This window comes from Zalophus californianus, chromosome 13 (assembly GCF_009762305.2).
Source record: "Zalophus californianus isolate mZalCal1 chromosome 13, mZalCal1.pri.v2, whole genome shotgun sequence".
Lineage (NCBI taxonomy): Eukaryota > Metazoa > Chordata > Mammalia > Carnivora > Otariidae > Zalophus > Zalophus californianus.
Window position 1 is genome coordinate 62594960 of NC_045607.1, and position 26428 is coordinate 62621387.

At 40.8% G+C, this 26428-nt stretch overlaps 1 protein-coding gene across 1 annotated transcript in view; it reads right to left on the minus strand.

Annotated features, from left to right (window-relative positions):
- KDM4C (lysine demethylase 4C) overlaps positions 1–26428 on the minus strand; it is a 567234-nt gene that overhangs the window by 536056 nt on the left and 4750 nt on the right. The gene's annotated exons all lie outside the window — the stretch shown is intronic.

A 26428-nucleotide genomic window follows, 5' to 3' on the forward strand; every position in this document is an offset into this window, starting at 1 on the left:
ATTTATTTATTTATTTATTTATTTATTTATTTATTTGAGGGAGAGAGAATGAGAGATAGAGAGCACGAGAGGGAAGAGGGTCAGAGGGAGAAGCAGACTCCTGGCTGAGCAGGGAGCCCGATGTGGGACTCTATCCCGGGACTCCAGGATCATGACCTGAGCCAAAGGCAGTCGCTTAACCAACTGAGCCACCCAGGCACCCAACAATGAACCCTTTTTAGATGAGGTAGTTTATTTCTTACACAGACAGCAATACTAACATCAGCCAAGGCGCCAGCTCCCTATGTCCCTTGCTCCACCCACAAAACAGAAGAGGTCAGATAACACTGCAACATGGGCAATGGGGAGCTCTGTTTCTGAGGAGCCAATTTCATACTCAGCATTTTGGACTATGATAGCATACATCTGTACCCTAAAGTAGGGGGGAAGTGGGGAATTTTGAGGCAGAAACCCTTATATCTCACTAGAACCTGGAAGGCAATGAGAAATGTCTCATGATAGCCTCCAGGGAAGATAAAGAGGTAGGTAAAAATGGCCATGTTCCTCACAAGCCTGCCATTCTCTCCTGTTCTGAGAGGATTATGGGGCACTTTACCAAAATTCAGACGAACTGAGCATAAGCCTTGTCTATGGCCTTGTGTATATAGATATATGGAAGGACACTTGCACAGAGCAGTTTCCATACAACTCTACCCCCTAACCTTTCACATCCCCAACCAAAAACTCTTTTTACAACATAGGCCCACCCCATCAGATGTCCTAATAGGCAATGTAGATTCAACAATAATTTAAATTTAGAGTAGGTGCAATAGCATGTAAATAGGATGAGGCTAAAGGAAATCAGGTCAATGTCCAGAAAGTTGATCTTGTTCTGTTTTGAGTGCAGGCTGTTAACTCCTGGAGTCAGCAGCTACTGGGAGGTTTCTGAAAGCTCTTAGATTAAGATTCCCCATTGGCCATCAGTCAAGTTGAGGATGGCAGTGACAGTCTGCATTAAATTGGCCAGATGCTCTGTAGACAAGTGCTGAGGGAGATTAATTGTCCCTTGCCAACCCCAGCCCTCCCCAGCAGCCAAGATTATCCCTTGCAGCTATAGTCATATGTTCAGTATTAGTCCCCACAGCAATAATGTCACCCTTTTACCAGTGCTCTCCACATCTTACCATGCTCAGGCTCATTTCTAGGTGGCTCAGCTCAGTTTCTTTATTGTTTACCATTTAACACCCTAGACTATCTCCCATCTTCTGGGCCAAACTAGGAGCACTTTAGAGTTGTCATGTCATATCCATGATTGTTACCATCATCCAATAACAGCCCAAATCCAGCAAGCTTAGCTTGGCAGCAAAACAGAACAAAACACCAAGTTAGACTTTGGCTCTTCTTTGCTATTCACAAATCCCAGTAGCCCAGTTTCCCAGGAGGTAGACATGGAAAGGGGAAAAAAGAGAGAGAAAGAGGGTTAATTACATAGTTCGTTTACCAAGACCAGTACCGGAGATTATGTGTCCATGAGTTCCATTTGCTACCTGAGTGTGTAATTCACAGTTCAGGCATGTGTGTCAGGCTTCCTTAGTCTCAGATGCTAGAATCACTAGAGTTTATTTTCAGGCCCAGTCCTGACTTCTAGATGGATTGCCATGCTCTGTGTGATAGTGTATCCAGGTGGCCATAGTCCTTACTTGGGAAGTTCAGATCAAATCAGTTTATTGATTCCATTTATGTTTATCCTCCAACAGTCTATTCCCATAGGCATCCACATGGGTTATGAACACAGGGCATGGGTCTTGTGCAATCTTCTGCATAATGTTTGGCCCCACAAAGCCTGATACTTGATCATCCAATTTTCCTGCTACCATGTCCCAGACTACACTGCTAGCCTATGGACTAATGTCATGAGCCAATGAAAATGTAACATTTGGGAGGCATTTTTAGAGCAAGCACCACAACTCACACCTATGCCCAATGAGCAGAATTCCCTTTTCCATGCATAGTTTTATTAGTTTTCTTTAGAGCTGTGGAAAACACTCCACATGTAGTTAGTTGTACTCACAGCTAAGCTTTATTACAGTGCAAGGATACAAAACAAAGTTGGCAAATGGAAAAGGCACATGGGGCAAAGTCTGGAGGAAACCAGGCACAAGCTTCCAAGAGTCCTCTCTTGGTACAGTCACACAGGACATGCTTATTTCCTGTGTCAAGTTGTGACAACACATGTGAAATGTTGTCTACCATGGAAGCTCATTAGAGACTCTGTGCCCAAGGTTTTTATTGGGGGCTAGTCATGTAGGCACCCTGCCTAACATGTACCAAAATTCCAGATTCCCAGAGGAAAGCAGGCATACAGCATAAACCACATTGGTTGCACAAACAGTTTAGGTACAATGAGTCACTCTCATCAGCCCTGCAAATGTGGGAACCCTCCCAAATCGGTTTTCAGACACCTAGCCAAAGGCCAACCTCGTAAGCAGGGCTTTCTAAGAATAAGCAGGCTTCTGGCCCTTTGCCAGGGCATCTTTACAGCAAAACTGTTATCAGTAGGACCTCAAGAGCAACCTGCAATATTGATCTCAATTATGCCCTAAATTTAGGAGTCCTTTATTTAACCAGTTAAAACAAATCCCATTAACCATATATAGATCTATCCGAGAAAGCCAAATGACTTCATCCTAAATTTGTTTTAATCTTTTTTTTTTTTTACTTGGCTCAAGGTATCAATTCAGACATAGCCAGTAAATTGAAGCTGACCTGAAAGCCTTCCAGGGCTGAGGCAGTGTGATGACAAGCAAGAGCACACAGACAGGGATGCCTGGGTGGCTCAGTCAGTTAAGCATCTGCCTTTGGCTCAGGTCATGATCCCAGGGTCCTGGGATCAAGTCCCACATCGGGCCCCCTCAGTGGGGAGCCTGCTTCTCCCTCTGCTTGTGCTTTCTACCTCTCTCTCTATGTCAAATAAATAAAATCTTAAAAAAAAAAAAAAAGAGCGCACAGACAAGAAGTACAATTCCAGAGAGTGTATGTGGTGCGCATGGAAACAAAGAGTTTTCAACTCTTGGGGCATGCCAAGCAGGACACACATTAGTCAGACAGTACAGGTTAATAGGGCTCCCAGCGTGGCCTTCCACCGTGGGGCCTCTCACACTAGGTCCTCAGTCTAGTCCAAACCATGCAGTTCAGTCCATGGTTTCAGAGGGACCATGTGAGGCAGTCAGTTTTATGTGTCTGTAACATCAGTTCAACTGTGTGGACATCGGCAGGTATTGTGACCGAAAGTGCTGGTGTTGGGATCACCCCCTGCCATCTCATGGCCAATGCCGGTCAGGTTTGAAGTTAGGATCAACAAGTTAGAATTCAAAGTGCTCACAGCCTGAAAAGGCACACAGTGAGTTTTCCCTTAGGAAGGGGGCAAAGCTTACAGAAACACTTCTGTAAAACAGAGATCATTAATGCCCTTCCCCATCCCTACACCCCGGGTGCTAAGATTTTATTTTTTCCTCCATCATTACAAACTATGTGTGTCCTATTCAGCAATCATAACTTAACATTTTTTTCGATCATCCCCTACTCTCATCTAGACCTTTTATCTGGAAGGGTTGTATGCAAGAGACACAAAAGCATTTTCACAAAATGATTTTTATATAATTTAACTAGAAAGAACCAGAAAGACATCATATTCAGAATTGTCCAGAACAAAATTTTGAATTAAAAAAAAAAAAAACCTTTTCATGAGTTTACATAACCTCTCATCCTTTTTGTCCTGATCATTTATCTAAGGAGCAGCCTAGAAAAGATCAATCCCTTTCTAGGGACAGCTGCATTTAATAAATCAACTGCCTTACTAAGGTGTATGTACCAGAAGGTGAGAGAAGTAGAGTCAGGCTACCAGATCACTGTTGTAAAATGTAACTAATCTGGAAAGCCAAAATCAACGAGTCAACAGCAGTGAAACAGCCCTGAGATGGGGTCCAGGGTTTCATCTGTCAGTAATGGGTAAAGGGGTCACACTCCCTATGATGTGCCCTCCCCCAACTTGCAGCTTTTGTAGTAATCATAAATGAGGATCACAATCCAGTCTCTGTATCAGAGATATGTGGCCAATCCAGTGGCTCAATTTCAGATGGTCCCGTCGAAATAAGCCATTTTCTTTGGGTATTTGACCCAGATGGTCCAGCCAGCATCCAAGATGTTTCCACAATTTAGTCCACAGAGAGGTGTCCTGAATCTGCAACTGTCCCAGAGTCTGGGTTTTGTTTTTTAAGCGGAGCAACTTTGTCAGATTTTATTATGGCAAAGCTGGGGCTGAGGATGAAACAGCCCATACCAGAAGTATCAGGTTTCAGCTTAGAGTCAGGTCTAGGCAATTAGCATTAGGATTCCAAAAAAGCCAGTGGCTTTTCTTCAGCAGTAGCAAAGCTGAGATGCTGCAAGGCCAAACTGCTATGTTCCAAGTCTAACTGACAAGCAAGGCCTTGTTACACCATATTTATCTTAATCAGGCTTAAAGTCCAAATAGACTCACTCAAAAATATAAACGTCACTTTGGAAAATCATCAGCCTTCATGAGTCAGACATCTGATTAGACAAAAGCTCATTAGCGTCTAAAATCTGCTATATAAAACTCCATAAGTATATTTCCATTTGGAGAGTCCCTCTCTTTTCATGTTGTTTCCTTTTTTTCAGAGGTTCCAGTAGGTAAAAATATAGTAAATATCATCACTTATAGAGATTTATTTTGGTTTTAATACTCAAAATTTTTAAATTTCAACCCACCCAGAAGTGGCAAAAAGCAATTATTTGTGTGTCCCACTAACACTTTTTCTTTGCAGTTTTCCCTGAGTGGGGTGATCCCTCTAGCATTTATGAAATTATAAGCATATAACATATTACCTCAATTTTTAACCTACACCCAAATGCAATAGCCACAAAACATAAAGCTACATTTTTAAAAATCTGCCCCCCACCATTTTAAGTGGAATTTTTTTTCAACCCTCTATGTGAATTTAACATTTACAGGGTTAACATTACAGCTACCAAGGAAGAATCCGCTGGAATGAGGGTGGGGGTTGTGGCTAATGCAGTCGTGTTGGCAACTAAGCTGAAGAAATAGCTGGAGTCATTTTTTTCCTTTTTCCCCCTCTGGTTTGCTTTGCTCCAACCCTAGGAACTGTTCTAACATTTTTTCCTCCCACTTGGAAGAAAGACCAATATACACTTTTAATATTTTTGGCGCACCCCTAGACTCACCTGTGGTAATTTTCTCCTCCCACCTGGAGGAAAGAACAAAAAAAGTATCATCAGGCTGTACCTATTCACCCTCACCTTAGTTAGATAGCCAAAAACACTCAGGAGATCCAGCTTGCTGGATCTAAGTGGGAGGATTATCCCAGAGTATCCATGTGGGCCCTAAATGTAATCACAGCTATCCTTATAAAAAGAGGCCAGAAGGAGATTTGACTAAAAGAGGAAGTAGGAGATATGATGTCAGAAGCAAAAGGTTGGAATGATGTGAGGAAGGGGTCATGAACCAAGGAGACTCCCCCAAAACTGGAAAAGGCAAGGAAAGTGATTCTTCCTTAGAGCCTCTGAAGAGAGTGCAGCTCTACCAACACCTTGATTTCAGTCTACTGAAACCCATTTCGGACTTCTGGCTTTCAGAACTGTAAGCCAATAAATTTGTGTTGTTTTAAGCCACTAAGTTTGGGGTAATTTGTTAGAGCAGCAGGAGGAAACGAATTCACCGAGTTTACTTCTTTCCTGGTTATAACATTTCCATTTTATAATGCATGCTTGCTTGGCAATACTCACTTTGTTGGTGTTTTCATTTTTAATTCGTTCCAGAATGGGCATGTCAGAATATAACAGCTGCTGCAGCTTAGTTACCCTCTCGGTGTCTACCAGCACTCAGTAACAAGCCAAGAACTGCCCCTCAAATGGAGTACACCCAGGCAGCGGTGATGTCAAGCAACTGCTGTGTCCAGACCCGAGTGGGCACTACTGCCCAGGGCCACAGGCTGCTGGCAATCGCTGACACAGTTCAAAAGGCAAATTAGAACAAAGCAGCCCAAGCTGAAGGGTAGTCTGTACATTCTGTTGGGTAGTTTCCTCATGTATCCTCTGTCTACTTGCCCCTTTATCAGTATAGTGATGTCCTCATCCCTGCCCTTCACATGGCTCCCTACACGGCTCTACTAGTATCACATAACTAGGCTGAAAGATCCAGGTGTGCCCGACTTACAGACCTGTCCCACCAGTAGTTGTATTTATGGCATTTCTCCAATGGGAACATTCCTTACAATCAAGAGAAGTATCTTGGAGATACTTCTCCAAGAGGAGATACTTATAAGAGAAGTAAGGAACACATCTGTTCCCATAATATATTCAGAGGTATCAGTTAGAACCATTGGGTGTGTGAACTGTTCACTGAATAAAACATAATATAGATAAGTTCCAAAGGCCATAATGGTATGAACTCTTTTACCACATATAAGCAGGTCAGCTACTGACAGGACTTACAAGTCTGACAGAACATGGTAGCTCCATAAGAATCATACAGTCCTTTACTTTGTGAGAAGCATCATTTTTCCTCTGACTGCTAGAAGGCAGTGTGGTAAATTCACCCACACAGTTCCCAAACATTATGATAAGAAGGCCCTGAATTTTGTAAGGGTTTATCAGTCACACCTGCTCATAGAGACAGAAACTTTTGCTTTGTCAACCAAGACATTATTTACATAGTGGAAACTTCGGACATCAGAAAAATTTTTCTCTAACACTTTATAAGCATTCATACTATAAGAAAGGAACATATCATTTAAATTATATATTTTCACAATGGTACATTGAATTGGCTGAGAGCCCTCACTTAATAGCTTTTTCATCTTTACTGTAAGTTTGGCCCAAACCCTATCGGCTGAATTCAGACACTTTTTAGAGAGACACAAACCAAAGAGTTTAACACAGGCACTTCAGGGGTTACAAAGGCTGCCCAAAGAGCATGTCATCTCTTCAGGGAGTTCGGGTCAGAGGAGGTCAGCTGCTGCAAGGGGGAACTTTCTTAGAGCAGTAGAGGTCAGGGTAAGAGGGAGGGAGAGATCAGTGGGCATGGAGGGAGCAACTCTGCCCCAGTAAACAGGTTTGCGCTTACTTTCAGATTTATGTGGCTGTCCACTCAGTTTCAACAAATGAACTAACAATAAGACACTATTTAGACACCTCTCTAAGCCTCCAAACACTCACTAACAGGAAACATATACTATCAGATCCGGGGTGGGGGGTGTTTCTCATATCATTTAACCCAACACACAGTGTCTAATAACAAGTATGACAAGAGGAGGAAGGAGGCTCATTCCCCCCTCTTGTCCACCACTTAGACAAAAGCATACAACCCAGGGAGCCTGATGATAGGTCTTACCCTGGCCCAAGTGGCTCTTCCTTCCAAAAAGACTTCCTAACCTTAAAAAAAAAAAAAAAAAAAGACTTCCTAGCCTTAGCAGACCCAGGTTGGATGCCAAATGTGTCAAGTAAGGCTGACAGTAACAAACAGGGTGTAAGGTCATTAGGGAACCAGCATGGAGCAGTTCCCCCTACAACTGCAAAAACAGATTTTATTTTATTTTTTTAAACATTTATTTATTTCAGTAATTTCTACACCCAACGTGGGGCTCAAACTCAGCATCCTGAGATTAAGAGTCGCACACTCATCCAACTGAGCCAGCCAGGCACCCCTGCAAAATTAAATTTTAATTTGATTTATATGTCACTTTTAGTCTGATGATAATGGTCAGAAAGTGCTCTGCAGGTACTTTCAGAGCAGTACTCAACTGCAGCTATTCCTCAGTTCTAGAGGCTACAAGGCAGCCAACAGTGCTTTGTCAAGCACATCCTTCAGGTTTTTCTGTGTGAAAGCAGAACACTTCACATATTTCACAGCCTTCAGGTCACAGACCAGCACTTCAGTAGTCTGTGCAGTGACAGGTTTCTACGTGTCTCTGGCAAGCTTCTCAATCATGGAGAGTCACATTTCTGAGATCAATTTCAGTTCCAACAAACAAGGCGTCTTCAGACAATGGAGAATTATCTTAGGTACCCACTTTTCTTTCACATTTTCAAATGAGAGCCGAAGACTACTAAATAATAAACTAGAAATATATGTGTTTATGAATAGATGAGGGGTTATTCTGTCAAATGTTTCTTGCCCTGCAGGATCCAAAAGTCCAAAAGTGCATGGCTCTCATCAATCACAACTGTGACTACACAGTTGTCAAAACACTATTGAACATATTCAGACATTAATTTGTTTCATAGGATATTAAGACTTATCTTACCAACTGCACCAACCCTCACAATTATCTACATTTTTACAATCATCAGATATTAAAAATATCTGAAATATTTTTAATCCACCTGAAATATTCCAAATTTAATTTGGACTCAGCTTCTCCACCAGACTTTAAGGACCTAGGTGTTTTGTTTTTGTGGGGTTTTTTAATATTTTATTTATTTATTTGACAGACACAGCAAGAGAGGAAACACAAGCAGGGGGAGCTGCAGGCAGAGGGAGAAGCAGGCTTCCCAAGGAGCAGGGAGCCCGATGCAGAACTCGATCCCAGGACCCTGGGACCATGACCTGAGCCTAAAGCAGATGCTTAACCAACTGAGCCACCCAAGCTCCCCAGGACCTAGGTGTTTTTACCAGCCTGAAGTTTGCCTGGTAGAAAAGGGGATGCAAGAAGGGTTTAGGCCCAGGAAGCTCTCATAGTTGAGGAGGTGGGTCAGACCATGTGCCAAAAAGCACTGCAGAAAACGTTTTACTAGCAGGAGGGGTAATGGTCAGTTGGAAGCTCACTCCACCAGCCTGACAATTGCTACAGGAATAGAGGGCACTGGCAGAAACTGCCCTATGGTCCCTGCCCTCCCTAGCTGCTGATGCCTCCAGAATCTGGTATGGTAGTGTCCAAAAACTGTCCTGAGGCAGTTGCACCGCCTCCACCCCACCCAACCCAGCAGGGATTTCCTGGAAGGACAGGTCAAGATCCTAGCTAAAAAGGCGAGTGGGCCATTGTACAGGCAATGAAGGTGTCAACTGCCAGACTGCTGTCAGTTACAGAAACATTCCCCTGGGAGCCATAGTTCTCCGTGTGTCATGTGACCTGCAGGGGGACCATGAAAGGTACAGAAGGACGTATAGCTGGACTGTCAACCGCAGCGGTGAGCACCGGACCCAAGGCACTTGAAGCAACGTCAACCTCCATGGCCTGGAGAGTTCCAGTCATGTTCCTCTCTCCAACTCCATCCTCCGCGCTTCACTCAGAGGAGCGCCACCTTCTCATCATTTCCGGCCCCCAAGGCCTAGAAAATCCTGGCTTTCGCAAGATGAGGAAAGATGGAGAGAAGAGAGGAACCGACGGGAAGTGGGTGGACGGACGCACCACCGTTGGCAGGCCCTGACAGAGCTTAACCGGGGTACCCCGGCCTCGCCGAGTCCCGCAGAGGTGGTGATGTCAGAGCCGCCGCGGTGGGCGGAGCCGCAACACCAGAGCCTAGGGCTTTGACGTCCCCTCTCTGCCTTTTTGCTCAGTGGGAAGACCTAGGTTCTGCCAATCCCTTATACGGGACTTTGCAGCAAGAGCTGCGTTTGTTCACGAAAATGCCCTCATTTTGCGCCATGAATGCGGGAGCGCGGAGAGCGTCCGGCTCCGGCTGTTGGAGATTTTAGAGAGGGAGGCCTGGACGAGGCCCCGATGGGAAAGGGGGCCGGAGGTTTGTCAGGAACGCGGAGGCTGAACCAACTTTGGCCTGCACTGGCATAATTAGAACTGTGGGTGCCTCCTGGCCCCAGACGATTTACCAAAGCCAGTTTGCAGCAATCTTTTGTAGCTGAGCATTAAGCGTTGCCCAGTCCAAGGTGTCCAAAAGACCCGCACAGGCCTTTGGTGCTGAGAGAGAGCCATAGATGAGTTCGGCAGGACTGAAACACTTTAAACAACCTGCAGGGTTGCAGCTGGGTCTCACTGGGGCTTCGACCTAGCATCTACCATGCAAAGAGTATTAGGTCACTCCATGTACTAATCAGTGGATGTGGGCTGAGATTAATTGCTTCGTTTTTATTTAAAATTGTTACACATTGACTGGTGTGTTCTCTTGATCTCAGCTTCTTCAGTAACTCGGGGTCTTGGTGGTCTCAATCCCAGGCAAGTGTTCCTAACACAGGTTTGCCATGTTTACTTGGTTGTAAAGATATTGTGGGAATATAATTAAACCAAAAATAGTGGGAATATTGGAAGTAAAAAATATGGTTTGCTCTTTATTCTTCCCACACTTAAACAAAATTTCTGAGTTGTGCCCTATTGGGTGTATCATTAATAAGGTGTATGAGACCTCCATCGCATTAGGAGTTAAGGTGACATGGTAGAATTGCTAACATTTATACAGGGCTTGTTATTTGCCAGACACTGTTCTAGGTGCTCTGGCGGCATTACCACCTTTTATCTCCAGTGAAGTATTACCCAGTGAAGTACATGCTATTATTCCCATTTTACAGATAAATTGTCTCATGATGAGATTAATTTGCTCCAAGTCACATGGAGCCTGTGTCTGCCCTTTTAAGGAGTATTCTCAACTCTTGGTGTAATGGGAAACGACAGGAATTCTAGAGGCCTATTCCAGACCCATCTCCACTATTTACCAGTTGTGCGATGTAAGTTATAACTGTTCAACAAACTATAGTTGAGTCACTGTTTCTTTACCTGAAAATTGAAGGTGCTACACCAGTGTTGACCTCCTTGAGTTGTTATGCACATAAACACAATGTTTTTTAAAAATGGGAGCATTTTCAAAGCTATAAAATACTATATGAAATATAACATGTTATATATTGTACTTGTTTCACAGTCTTGACTATTGAAGTAGGCCAACTAGGAAATTAACTAAATTATGACCCAGACAACTTTAATATGTCCCTGAAGTAGAATTACCATTAATTTTGAATTGTAATTAAAATTAATAATATTATTGCCAGATAGAATAATTCATTTAGTTCTGATAATAAACTATAGTTTCAGGGTAGCTATGATCCTTTTGAAATCTATTATGTACCTTTGAAATTACCTCAGAGACACTAACTACTTCTAAAAAAAAAAAAAAAAGAGTTTCTCAAAGACAAACAAAAAACAACTTTTGGGGCACCCGACTGGCTCAGTTGGTAGTGCATGTGACTCTTTGGCCATTTAAAAAAAAAAAAAAAGAGTTTCTCAATTACTCATAATACCAATAATATAGCAAATTACAGAGTCAGTCAGGTTTTGAAGTCCACTAGACTCTGGAAAATATACTTTGAAACAGTAATCATTTCTTTTCAAAAATCCTACAGCATGCAAAATATATTTGTTCATCAAGATTTTGGGTTTCATGTTCATGTAACTAGTTTCTTTCTCAGGTGAACAACAGTGCAATAAAAAAATCTGCAGAGCTCTATTTGAGCATGATCTAAATTATCCTTTAAAAACTGCTACTTCATCTGTAAACTTCCATGCGTTCTTATTTGTGATTTCCAAGTGATGAAATATCAAGCTGTATACTTAAAGGAACAGAAGCCAATGATTCTGACTGGGGAAATTTAGTATTATTTATCAGGCCCATTACTCACGAATGGATGAGACTGGTGAACAATGTAAACTTCTGAAATGTGTACTTTGAAATGTAAGAATGAAAGAGCCTTTGTTTTTAAATTTAAGTATAATTTAGTAATAGTGTTGTTAAGCATTCTTTGCCCCCTTGTATAATGGCTCTCCAAGTATCTAGATAAGGCAAAACCCTTTCTAAACCAATCACCTATAACAAGTGCCGGGTATTCATCTTTCTGACACAAGATATCTCTGTTTAGTCTTTGCACCTAGCAGATGCCAACTGGAAACTCAGCTGGGGCTGTTGCAGGGCTCCTACATTTGGGCTTATTTAGGCTTCCTTGCTGCAGCAGCTGAGGTCCAAGCAGGAGAGTTCAAACAGGACAGGCTTTGAGGTGGTCCTCCATTGGAGCTAATGCCAGACCTATTTTGTGATATAAGTCAGATGTGAATTGTTTGGTTCAGAAATGCATGATGCCAGGGCAGGAAAAAGAGAAAAATATTATTTGATAAAATTGCTAAACCTAAATACCAAAGGAAAGTTTATACCTTATTTTGAAACGTGTTTTTAACGAAGCAGCCCAAGGAAAGAATGCCAAGAAACTTCTACCTTGAAAAGGGAAAGGTGGATTAGTTCCTCTAGCCCTATGATGGGTTGGTAAATCAAGGACCTTGAGGAAAGAACAATCTGAGCTGAAGGGCTTAGGTCTAAAAAAGATGGGGATCAGTTTAATGTATATAGTCTTCAGGGTGAAACGGGTGATCCATTTTTACAGGTGAGAGACATGTACTGTCTTTAGTCTGAGAAATAGCCTACCAGAAAGATGAGGTGGAAAAAGGCCCATGGATTTCCATAAATGAGTAAGAGTTCTTTTTTTTTTAAGGTTTTATTTATTTGAGAGAGAGAGAGAGAGTGAGAGAGCACAGAGGGAGAGGGAGAAGCAGGCTCCCTGCTCAGCAGGAAGCCTAACGCATGGCTCCATCCCAGAACCCTGGGATCATGACCTGTGCAGAAGGCAGACGCTTAACCGACTGAGCCACCCAGGCATCCCATGAAGAAGAGTTCTAAACAACTAGTTGGTGATGAAGGTCCTCCTGGTGGTGAGATATTTTGGGTGTAGGCACTATAAAGTATTGACTCCAGAAGGGGAAACTGGAAAAAGCTGACCCAGGGTCTGGGGAATATCCTCAGGGGATCTCACTCTCTGGGGATGGTGATTTCAGAAAAAGAGGGGCCCAAGGGGTGAGGGACAGGGCTGGGTCTGGCATCTAGTGGTATCTGCATGCATCAGCACTCCACGGACAGGGCTGCCAACTCTGGTTCTCCAGAGAGCTGCAAGCTTAAGGACTGAAAACCCAACAGACCTGGGTGGGCTGTCAGTGTCCACACTCACTCAAGGTGACAATGGGCATATCACAGCAAACACAAGAGGAAACATCCGTGTTCCAGTGGTCTCAGCACCTCCCTGGCTACCTGGTTCCAGGCCCTCCACCAGCACTACATGCTGGGAAGGATGGTTAACTTGGGCTTGCATGTCTGGACCTTGGAGGGGTAAATAGCGGGAGAAAGGTGGCATAGTACTGAGGGTCTGACTTGAGAGATTTTTTCCACTAAGGTGGTAGTAGATTGCCCACGTGAGGCCAGAAACACCTGGATGCCAATGCTCCTGACTTAAGGCCTCATGTGACCTGCTGGGTTTGAGGAGCCTCATATGACCCTGCATCTACTGGGGAAAGAGCCATTAGGCCAGGTCTTATCAAGTCACTTTGGTCAACTGATAGTCCAACCTAAGTTCTTCAGGCTTGCTCCATGCAGTACCTGAACTAAAGCCATAACCACCAAAGCACACTGCTTCCTTGTTGGACTGACTGGTCCTCACACAGCTAGAAGATACAAATTGGAAATGATGCCTAGTCACCTGTGGGATTCCTCTAGGGTGGGAACCAGCTGGAGTCAAATCACCCCCACTGAGTAATAGGTTTACACACCTGAGCATGGGGCCTTCCAGAGCAGTGACATCAGAGGTGTGAGCTCTGACCCACCAGTTGCAGTCTCACCAGCCTTGGAGCTCTGTAATGGAGATCGTGTCATGTGGCAAGTCTCCCACAGCCCTGGGGTCTCTGCAGCCTCTGGATAGTGGTAAGATCATAGATGGGCTTACGTATCCTTTTGGACCTCTTACAAGGGGGCACTTCAGCAATGACCATGTTTTAAGTTTAGGGGAAGGCAAGTGCCGCCTATTGGAAGCATCTATATGGAGCATGTTCTGTCCTTGCAAGTGGAGCTTTCAGATGGGGAACCTGAAAGGAACTTTTCTGGGAATGTTTGGAGCCCATTGTGGGCTGATATTCAGAAAACTGTAAGTGCAGGTGCACTCTGGTTCCATTCACTGTATCAAAGTCAGGTTGTTGCAGCCTTTGGTTTTGCACTTCAATGCCAGTCCTTCAAGGTGTCAAATTTGGCACAACATGCCAATGTTCAGCAAAAGTAAAATGAACTTTTGTAACTGTTTGACAGTGTCTCAACCACCAGTCCCTGTGGGACTTTCTTCTATAGTGTTCCCAATTAAGAAAGATTAACCCAATCTTAAAGTTAGTCAACAGATCTGGGCAGAGTCTAATTGCTATTTCCTATTTCAAGTTATATTATTATACTTTGGTGAAAAGACTCCATTTCAATGTTACAAAACTCTAATTTCAGCTTTTTTGAAAACCTTTGTGGTCTCTACATCCATATGTTTTCTTGGTTTTGAAGGGCATGGTGAAGATAAAGGGAACATGATATTCATGGTTATAAGGCAAAAATATTGTTTACACACAAAACCTTGAATTTTTCCTACACTAGCACACAATTGGGAGTATTCCTAATAAGGTGTACAATATCAGGTTTCTTTTCTTTTCTTTCTTATTTATTTATTTTTCAATATCAGGCTTCTATCTAATTCTACTTAGGAGTCAGGGTGACATGAGTGATTGCAATAACAGCAATGAGTAATAAACATAAACTTAGTTTCACACATTTTGAAGTTATTTTTTTTCTAAAGTTTTCAGAATTATCTTCCAAAATCAAAGGGCAAAAATGTTGTAATTAAAGAATGTAAAGATTTTAAGCCAAAATTATTTAAAGTTGAACAATCTTAATTTTTGGAAAATGTAATTAAATCTTATTAAACATTGTTATAAAAATGAAATTAATGGGGCACCTGGGTGACTCGGTTGAGCACCTGACTCTTAGTTTTGGCTGAGGTCTTGATCTCCTGGTTGTGAGATCGAGCCCTGCCTCGGGCTTCACGCTCAGCATGGAGTCTGCTTCAGATTCTCTCTCCCTCTGACCCTCCCCCTGCTGGAGCACACTCTTTCTAAAATAAATAAATAAATAAATAATCTTAAATAAATAAAATAAACATGATTTTAGCATTCAATGTCCACCTAGTTGCCAATGTTTTTTTTCATCTAGTTGCCAGTGTTAACAGAATATTTCATGTATATTAGGTCTTGGTGTACATATGTAGGACTTTAAAGATAATATGAATTAATATTCATAAATGTTTTCACAGCTGTTGCAAATGCTGTGCTAAACTAATTCGTGAGTAATTCTGGAACTACTCATTGAAATATGAAAAGAAGCAAGAAGCTGATGCACCACACTACTGGGAAATAATAATTGTTATGTAAGAATCCCTCACATTCATGCTATCTGAAAGGATTTGGAAAAAAAATATTAACTTGTTATGATGTCCTACTTAAGTGCTTCTGCTACTCAAAACCTCTCCACTCCCTGCAGCAGTATCCATCTCCGATGTTGGCCATGCACAACTGGGGAGCCATCAAAGCATTTGGATGCAGTCACATTTTCTTTTTTTTTTTTTTAAGATTTATTTATTTGAGAGAGAGAGAGAGAGAGAGCAATTGAGCAAGCGAGGGTGGGGAGGGGCAGAGGGAAAGAATCTCAAGCAGACTTCCTGCTGAGCACAGATCCCAGTGCAGGGCTAGATCTCATGACCCTGAGATCATGACCTGAGCCGAAATCAAGAGTTGTTCACTTAAATGACTGAGTCACCCAGGCACCCCTGGATGCAGATTTTTGAGGACAAAGAACAAGAGATGTCCTGAAGTGTTTATCTACCTGAGACCTGACAGGTAACAGAATATACCACCCCAAAACATACCATTTTGGCATCAGGATTATTTTGAGCTGAAGACAACTGAATAGAAGTATAAAAAAAGCTTTCTTCCCACTGTTTGCCTAAAAGCAGAACATAAACTCGTAAAGGTGTTCCCCTTCTTCTCTCCAACAGAAAGAAGTTAATTACCAGAACCAACTCTAGACCCTTACCAGCCCAGAGACTGCATCAGAGGAATCTCCATAGCAAATTTTACTAATTTTATGTTCCATTAGTTCCCCGTATATTTGCCTTCCCACAATTTGCTCCTAGAAATTCAAAGACCTTTCCTTGTCTTATCATTTCCCTAAACATTTATTGTTCTTTTGTTAAGATGCTATGTAAGCCATGGGATGCCTGGCTGACTCAGTCAGAAGAGGATGCAACTCTTGATCTCAGGGTCATGAGTTTGGGCTCCATGTTGGGTATAGAGATTACTAAAAAAAAAAAAAAAAAAAAAAAATTTAAGATGTTATATAAGACCAAGTTCTAACCATTCCTTAGAGTTACTCACCTCTGAGTACTCCCACATATATACACTATTCTCACATTAATAAACTTGTTTTTCTCTTGTTAGTCTGTCTTTCATCAGTCTAATTCACACGGTTCCAGCCAGAGAACCTAAGATGGGTAGAAGGAAAAGAACTCTTCCCCCCTCTCCTACAGGTCTTAGCAGTTTAGTGTTTGTGATATGTGGGGGCCACTTAAGTGCAGGGTTCTCTCAATGGGTATAAGAGTAAATACTGCCTTATTTGGTTCCTATGGATAACCACCCCAAGTACAGGCCACATCCTCCCAGTGAACCATGTAGTACAAATGTAACGGTGGTAAAAACACGGCCTTGTTAAAATGAATGCCGAAATAAACTTCAGCAACTCCCTTATGTTGCTGTTAACTTAAAACTACCATGTACTGGGAGCGCCTGGGTGGCTCAGTTGGTTAAGCGTCTGCCTTCGGCTCAGGTCATGATCCCAGGGTCCTGGGATTGAGCCCTGCATCAGACTCTCTGCTCAGCAGGGAGCCTGCTTCTCCCTCTCCCTCCGCCTGCTGTTCTGCCTACTTGTGATCCCTCTCTCTCTCCCTCTGTGTCAAATAAATAAATAAATAAAATATTTAAAAAAACAAAACAAAACAAAAAACTACCATGTACTGATTCAAGCTTCCAGATTTCCTTCTGGGGATGCCAGGAACTATTTGATGGAGGAATCTTCTACCAAATTGCCTCTATATATGACTAATTACCTGAGGCATTATCACCAAAAGCCTGTAGCCATTAGGAGGAGGGCACACCATAGAAAGGATGAATTCAGAGAACCTAGCTACTCCCTAAAAGAAGATCTGTGCTCCAATGGAAGCCATCTTTTCATATTAAGTGGACCTAAGACTGCTCCCCCGATGTGTTTTGATGAATTTAACACCTTTACTGACCCAAATCTAACTTTTCAGTAACTGGAAATATAAGAAAATAAGGTAATTTCACAGTACTCAAAGGAAGCCTAAATTAAAGGCCAGGGAGTACAGAATTTGTTTGCATTTGAAATAAAGAATCTTAGTGTATCAGGAGGTATTGAGTAAATACTACAATTTAAATATGTGTAAGTGAAAGTAGCTCTGTTTTAACATGGAGTCTCTGTATTGCAGATAAATGCTTTTCCTTTCTAAAAAGAACTTATAAAAAAATAAATTAAGGCAGCTCTTTCTGCCCATGGGTTCTGTCCCTGTGCTTTAATAAAATCACTTTTGTACCAAATAAATAAATAAATTTTAAAAAACAATTAAAATAAAAAAATAAAAGAGCTTATAATGCTACAAATGTGTTATAGTTTCTTAAATTAAAAATAAATATGTATGTATGTATTGCATCTATACTTAAGATCTGAAGAACAACTGCCAACTTGTCAATTAATTAAAATCCATATATACAGATATGTCTATATACATACATTTTCAAAAGTAACATCATGAAGCTTCAATTCATAAAAACATATGAAACATGAAGAATTTGTTTCTGAATATTTTGCCTGAATGTATTTGTGGATTTATTTAGCCAAAAGGATAACCTGCCAATGTGAATGACTATATCTGATGCTTAATATTCTGATTTAATTATTTTAAGGTTTTATTTATTTGTTTGTTTGTTTCAGAGCGAATACATGCGCGCGAACAGGGCGAGGAGCAGAGGGGGAGAAAGAGGGAGAGAGAATCTGAAGCAGTCTTGGCACTGAGCACAGAGCCTGACTCAGGGCTCGATCCCACCACCAGAGATCACGACCCCACCCCAGCCAAAACCAAGAGCGGAAGCTTAACTGACTGAGCCACCCAGGTGCTGCTGAATTAAATTATTTTATAGTTAACTTTGATTCAACAGTCTTGCACAATTCACAGCGCTCACCATAGCACATACCCTCCCCAATGTCTATCACCCAGGCACCCCATCCCTCCCACACCCCACCACTCCAGCAACCCTCAGTTTGTTTCCTGAGATTAAGAATTCCTCATATCAGTGAGGTCATATGATACATGTCTTTCTCTGATTGACTTATTTCACTCAGCATAACACCCTCCAGTTCCATCCATGTCATTGCAAATGGCAAGATCTCATTCCTTTTGATGGCTGCATAATATTCCATTGTATATATATAGAGCACATCTTCTTTATCCATTCATCTGTCGATGGACATCATGGCTCTTTCCACAGTTTGGCTATTGTGGACATTGCTGCTATAAACATCGGGGTGCACGTTTTACAAAAACAGATCTTAGGCTCAAGAAGAGAACTCTAACTCTGGGTTGATAAGAACAAGCCACAGGCAAGGAATAGATAAAAAGCTTGGCCCTGAAGCCAGACTCCTAAAGGGGGAAAACTAGAATTTAAAGACTTACCTGCCTTGAAGGTGGTGGAGTACTAGACAGAGGAGCCTCGTACCGTAAATGAATGCATGAAGCAGAGGCCTCACCAATCCATGTTAGACTATGATGTGAACAATTAACAAAATTTTATTGTGTTGAGCACCCTAAAATTTGGGGTTGAGAGAGTAGTTTACCTGAAATTCACACAATCATTACAAACCTTATAGAATTGTTGTCAGGATTCAAGAAAAATAATCTTGCCTAAGAAAAGCAGCTCAGGTTTTAGAAAGATGGATGCCAAATCAACAAGTTTTTTCTTTGCTAAATGATTCACTAAGAAATCATACTCGTTCTCTAAAATATTTATTCTAAATTAGGGAGTTTAGTGTTAAATACCTGTCAAATTTCAAAACATTGATTAAATACATTATATAATGAACCCAGGAAATTTAATATTTTGCTTTAATTTAAAAAAATTAACTGTTTTTGCTTTAATTAAAAAAAAAAACTGTGTTTTCGCTATTGCGATTAATGCAGTTTGCACACAAGGCAAAACTGAGATCTGGAGGCACGGCATATTTGGTTGATTCTATGCAAGAATCTGTATTCCTGAAGTAATATGGAACAGCTAAAGGTTTAAATGTAATATAAAATATGGGGTTTCAGTTGAATGTATTACAATTAAAGTATAATTTTTAAAATCTCATATATTTTATGAATTTGTTTTAGTAAAACTCAAGTATAAAACCACCCTACTGTTTTTAACTTATAATTTTCTACATTTTGGTTCAGGTCTCAAAAGTACAATTTGTTTTAAGGAAATAATCCTGCAGACCAGTGTGGGAGTTTAGCAGTTCCTCTTTCTGCAGTGGTTTCTAGAGTTGCTTAGGCCTTCGGACAGTTTATGAAAGCAGTAAAAGGGGTTTGTAAGACTTCCCCTGAATTTCAAAAAGTTTACCAGGCATTGTGGTATAAGCACTGACTGTGAGTATGACAGATATGAGTTTAGTCAACTTGCTCTTTGATAAAAGGTCAGTTAGTTCACCTCAATTTCTCATATGTAAAAATAGTGTTAGGACTACTATTTAACTCAAATTTACATTGTCAATTATACCTCAATGAAGATGAGGGAAACAAGTAAAGAATACTTAACTCAAAGGATTGTTGTAAGATTTATATGAGATAATGTTTGTAGAGTCTGACACACTGATAATATACAATAAATGTTTCTTCTCACCCTCTCTCCAATAAAAACTACAGGTAACATTTACTAACAATAAGGATGGGTAAGATAACCTGAGTTTCCTTTTTTCAATTGCTTTTACATCAGTTCAGTATTAGATCATTTCTTTCAGAAATATTATTCCACTGCTATTATTCCAAAGTCCTGTTTTGACAGTACTATATGTATGTGATGAAAACAATTGAAAAACGTATTTTTCTTTCTAAAATTTGTTCCTTTTGGTAACCAAATTGTCTTAGAATCTGGTGCATAACTATAAAACATCAATAAAAATGGTCTTTGGGATAGAGAACCACAGGATTCCTAGGACGTAGGACATATCTCAGAAATGAACACTAGATGGCAGCTTTCAGACAAGATCAGATGATCTGGGTAAAATGACCCATTTCCCCCCTCTCCTGAGAAAATTTAAGCAAAGTCTTTTCTAAGTGTGGAATCTTTCTTACTCAGAAGATCCTGCTTCCCCAGGGACCCTCCCATTTGCTTCCATCAAGACTGTAGTTACTAACCTAAAAAAATGAAGCATCTGTAGAGAACTCTGAAGAGATTAAATAAAAAACAGAAATGGGGCACCTGGGTGGTTCAGTCGGTTAAGCCTCTGCCTTTGGCTCAGGTCATGATTCTGGGGTCCTGGCATCAGGCCCCGAGTTGGGCTCCCTGCTCAGTGGGTGTCTGCTTCTCCCTCCCTCTCTGCCCCCTCCTCTCATGCTCATGCTCTCTCACTCAAATAAAATCTTAAGAAAAAAAAAAACAGACATAAACAACAAAAAACTAACCTATAGGCCTGTCCCTCCACCATACCTTTTTAAAGAATAAACACAAAGTGATTTCATCTTTGTGGTGATGGAGAGAATAGAGTAGAGGGAGAAAGGAATCTTCCTGAATCAGTTCTAAAGACCTCAATATGTTGTTCATTACAAGAGCAAGTTTTTTCAGCTTGTTCTTTCTCTTTTAAAAACATCTCTATTTTTTCTTTCATTCATATCCTTAAGTGTTTACAGTGTACAACTTGGTGCATGTATCAGTCTGTCACTAAGGGTGCGAGATTAGAAAATATATTTGAATAAGTTTAACTCTCTACCCTTCAGACCTTCTCATGAGGAAAATAAGACAGGAACGTAAATGTCAGAGTAAGGTACACTTTCTGGAATATATATTTTGGTAGCACAGCACTAATGAAGTCTTATTAAGTAGCAATTTATCATCTTACGTTGGGGTACAGAAAAAGGAAGTGAGCTACTTTGAGTGCCTACTATATGATGGGTGCTTTACAATGCCTGTACCACATTAGGTAATAACACCTTTTACTCATTTTTTGAGATGAGGAATCTGTTTTCAGGAAGATTAACTAAAAGGTGCAAAGTCACACAGAGGATGGCAGGATCAAGAACTGAAACTAGATGTAACTAGCTCTTAAAGAAGGCACTGTGAGGGAGATGTTAATTTTGGTGTCTTGAATTAATTTCTGCCTTAGGAAGATGTTTTTATTCTCTTCAGCAACAGTTCTTTCAGTGTCAGAGACAAGGATCAAATTATAGTGGACTTGGTGTTACAGAATGGCAATATTCTCTTTATATAATCTCTTCTTGCTTTGTATTAATTTTCCAGATATTGAATTCTCTGCTTTCACTTTTACTTCCTCTTCAACTAATTGTTCCTGGCCTTTCTCATTATGTTCAAATTCTGCTATCTGATCCTAGGGTATATGAGTTTCCCAGGGCTTTGTAGTAAATTACTACAAACTGGAGGCTTAAAACAACAGAAATTTATTCTCTCACAGTTCTGGAAGCTAGAAGTCCAAAATCAAGGCAACGGCAAAGCCACACCACCTCTGAAGGCTCTAGGGAAGAATCCTTCCTTGCCTCTTCTAGCTTCTGGTGGCTGCTGGCAAATTTTGGTATTCTTGGCATATGACAGCATCACTACAATCTCTGTCTCTGTTTTCACATGACCACATCTTCCCTCTGTGTATGTCTGTGTCCAAATTTCCCTCTTATAAGAGGGACACCAATTGCCCTAATCCAGCATAACCTCATTTTAGCTTGACTACATCTGCAAAGACCCTATTTTCAAATAAGATCACACTCACAAGTTCCATGCGGACATGAATTTGGGAGGTATGCTATTCAACCTAGCACATAAATTTTTTTTTAATTTTTTATTGTTATGTTAATCACCACACATTACAAACTTAGTTTTTGATGTAGTGTTCCATGATTCATTATTTGTGTATAACACCCAGTGCTCCATGCAGAACGTGCCCTCTTTAATACCCATCACCAAGCTAACCCATCCCCCATCCCCCTCCTCTCTGGAACCCTGTTTGTTTTTCAGAGTCCATAGTCTCTCATAGTTCGTCTCCCCCTCCGATTTCCGCCCCTTCATTCTTCCCCTCCTGCTATCTTCTTCTTCTCTTTTTTTCTTTAACATATATTGTATTATTTGTTTCAGAGGTACAGATCTGTGATTCAACAGTCTTGCACAATTCACAGCGCTCACCATAGCACATACCCTCCCCAATGTCTATCACCCAGCCACCCCATCCCTCCCACCCCCCACCACTCCAGCAACCCTCAGTTTGTTTCCTGGGATTAAGAATTCCTCATATCAGTGAGGTCATATGATACATGGCTTTCTCTGATTGACTTATTTCACTCAGCATAACACCCTCCAATTCCAACCACGTCGTTGCAAATGGCAAGATTTCATTCCTTTTAATGGCTGCATAATATTCCAGTGTGTGTGTGTGTGTGTGTGTGTGTGTGTGTGTGTGTGTGTATCTCACATCTTCTTTATCCATTCATCTATCGATGGACTTCTTGGCCCTTTCCACAGTTTGGCTATTGTGGACATTGCTGCTATAAACATCAGGGTGCACATACCCCTTCAGATCCCTACATTTGTATCTTTGGGGTAAATACCCAGTAGACTAGCACATAAAATTTATTTTTAGTTTCTTGATTCTCTGCTCTAGGGTCTGTTTCTAGGTAAGCTTGGAATAACTACAATGAACAGGATTACTCTTCCAACTTCCTGTTATGGCCTTTCAACTTCCATCTACAACCTATGATTTGTGAGTGCCTGAATCACTTTACTTATCTTGCCTAGTGAAGTATTTCTGTCTTCATGTTTTAACAGAGTTGGGCCCTGATTCTCTATTGCCTATTTCAGTATATGCACAAGTTTTTCCTTACTTTTGTCCTCAACTTCAGAATTCACTTCCTCAAGATAATTGTTCCAATTCTCTTTGCAATCAACAGATTTGTCCTTTTCTTTTCAAGACCTCTTATGCACATTCAAGGTTTTACTCAGCTCAGTGTGTCTGGCTCATCCCAATTCTCTACCCTCTGTAGAAACTGCTCTATTTTCCAAAGCCTGAATCTTTTGCCCCCTGCATCTGAAAGAGCTCACAGTTGATGATCTCTTTAATGACTTTTGCTTCCTTGATGCTGTGGTCTGAATTTTTGTGTCTCCCCCAAAAGTTTGTATGTTGAAATCCTAATGCCTGATGTGATGGTATTAAGGAGGTAGGGCCTTTGAGAGGCGCTTAGGTCATGAGGGTGCATCTTGGCAACTTGATCTTGGACTTCCCAACCTCCAGAGCTGTGACAAATAAATTTCCGTTGTTTTTAAACTAGTCAGTCAGTGGTATTTTGTTATGGCAGCTGGAATGGACTATGACAATTAATGACTCTTTTTAGTTTTATAAATTGTAGTGATTTCTTACGTTTTATCTTCCCAGAAATTTGTAACATTTTTCAGATTTCTTCACCATTTCTTTTTCAAAGTCCATCTTAAATTCATTGTCCTCTGCCTTTGCCTTTCTTAAAGTCCTGGTTATAATTTTAAGCCCAGCCTTCTTAATAGTGAGCTGTATTCTGAAGCATGTTCTGAAGTGACCATGAATCTAAGGATTTCTTAGTTCCCGTTTATTGTTGTTGTTGTTGTTGTTGTTGTTAATATTTGGACACATTCTTAGTAATTTCTGGGATTTTTTCTTTCAAGTGACGTTTATTTTCAACAATCTGAGGTTTAGTTACCTTGCATAATCTACCTTACATAGAAAGGAACTTTCTCCAGATTAAAATAATATACTCACCAGCCTCCATCAAGGCCATGATAATGAGAGGCTTCAAGGCCACTCCATGAATGTCAGATCAAGGTGCAAATGCTACAGGAAGCATAGCTGAAGTTAACTGTTTTCTTCCTGGGTATTCTTCACTTTCCTAACTTCCTAGTGGCCACGGTGGCCTAGTGGCCAAATCTTCCTTAACTCAATTGTTGGGATGTTCCTCCAATAGTCAGTTCCAACATGGGACATCTTTTCCCTCTATGTTTGACTCAGAAAAGAGTTCTTGAACTGCTTCTCCTGTCTGGGTCTGGGGTCAAAGGCAAAGGAGTGGACAGGGGGCAGGACCAGGGGAAGGAGGAAGTGGGGCAAGCTGGGCTCCTGGAGTATGGCCTCCTCTTTGGTCTCTAAGTGCTGTGTCCTGTGTCCATCTACCACCACCACCTTCCACCACCCCCAAACCCCCATCCCTCCCCAGCCTCTACCATCCCCACCTCCTCCTCCACCCTGGCATGGTCTGCAACCTCCTGCCATTCTCCTGCTTCCCTCTACCCCTCCCACTAAAGCACATCTGCTGCTTAGGTCTATGTCCAAACTTCCCTCATGAAAAATAAAGATAGCCTTACCCAGTAAACAACAACAACAACAACAACAACAAAACAAAACAAAAAACACCTTATTTTCAACAGAACACTGGGAAATCTTGGTTTTTCTCTTTCTGGTCTATTCAGTGCCAATTTACTTTGCTGTTACTTCCTGCTTCTTGCTTTTCTCATTGTCAGCCATCCATGTATTGGTTGGAAATAAGTCTATAGCATTTACTTACCTAATGTGAAATATAACACATACACTGAAAACTGCACATAACATTATATACCATTTAAATAATTATAATATAGAAACTCTTTAGACACTATCCAACACATATACCAGTTCTCTAAGTACCCAACTGTCCACCTTCCTCCAAGATCACAACCCATCTCTCTCCTCTGGAGATAAATTCCACCCAGATTCTCATAGGAATCACTTTCTTGCTTTACCTATCCCCTTTTAGTATGATTACCTTAATGTGCATACCTAAACAGTGCAATTTGGTTTTAACTGTAATTAAAGATTATGTATGTGGACTTATACCTTATGCATTTTATGTCTTCTTTCTCTCAACATTGTGATATTTATCCATGTTGGATTTAACTGTAATTTGTTCCTTTTCATTAACATATAGTTTTCTGTTGTATGAATATAGCATACTTTCTCATGTTCATAGATAAAGGGACTATTTGTTTGAACATTCCTGTTCATGGATCCTGGGGCACAGGTGTTTATGTATCACTGTTAAGATGCAGAGTTTAATTCAGAAGGTCTGTAGTAAGGCCCAGAAATTTACATTTCTAATAAATTGGTGAGAAATGCTGAGGTTTTTAGTCTATAGTCCATTCTTGAATAGCAAGGGTCAGTGTCTAGCTGGAAGTGAAAGTGCTAGATCATAGAGTATCCGTATCTTCAATTTTTTAGAAAATGTCAAACTGTTTATAAAGTTGTTGTATCTATTTACAGTCTTTCTCTGTTGTTGTTGTTCACCATTCTTGCCAACATTGGTTATTGTCAGATTCCTGTTGTTCATCATTCTTGCCAACATTGGTTATTGTCAGATTTTTCTTTGTCAAATTCTTAACATTTGCCAATCAGAGGAGTGATTTAAATTTCCATTTTCTGGATATTCATGAAATTGAAAGCCTTTTAATATTTATTATCCATTTGGATTTTCTCTTTTTTGGGAAATGTTTGAGATTCCCCCCACCACCACCCATTTTCTTTTACTCACTGAAAAAACTGCTGTCCCTTTGACCACTGTTGGGGAGGAAAAGCTTCCTCTATCCTTTTAAGTCCCATAACTGGGGGTCTGATAATCAAACTGATAAAAGGCTGTTCACAGGAAAAAAAAAGGTTTATTCATATACATATGGCATTAACAAAGGAAGAAGCTAGCTCACTGAACAGTTAGTCAGAGGCTTATACAATTAATTTAGTAGGGGAAAATGGCTTCTATGGGAAGAATAGATTTACTTGGGATAAACAAATGGGTTTTTAGAAGAACAATCTGAGAAGATCTATGCTGCTGGGAGTGATCTTTCCTTCAATTTAATGGCCATGAAACTCTTCTGGGAAAGGGATTTATGGTATCTTTACTCTTGGTTTCTCTACTGGGGGTTGACTCGCACTGAAGGAAATTCTGGCAGCCTCACTTTCCAGAAGTTTCTGCTTTTAGTCAGACAACAGACTCAGAAGGCTTCTTTCTACACCTATTGATTCTCAAATGTCTTCAGCTTAAAATAATCTCCATATTGACCCTGCGGTTCCAAATGGTCCCTACACCATCTTGTAAATTTCCAAGTATTTTTTTTTTCTTCTTGAGGTTTCCTTTTTTCTCTTGTTTTATTTATCTTTTTAGAGAGACAGAAAGAGAGCACACACACACACACAA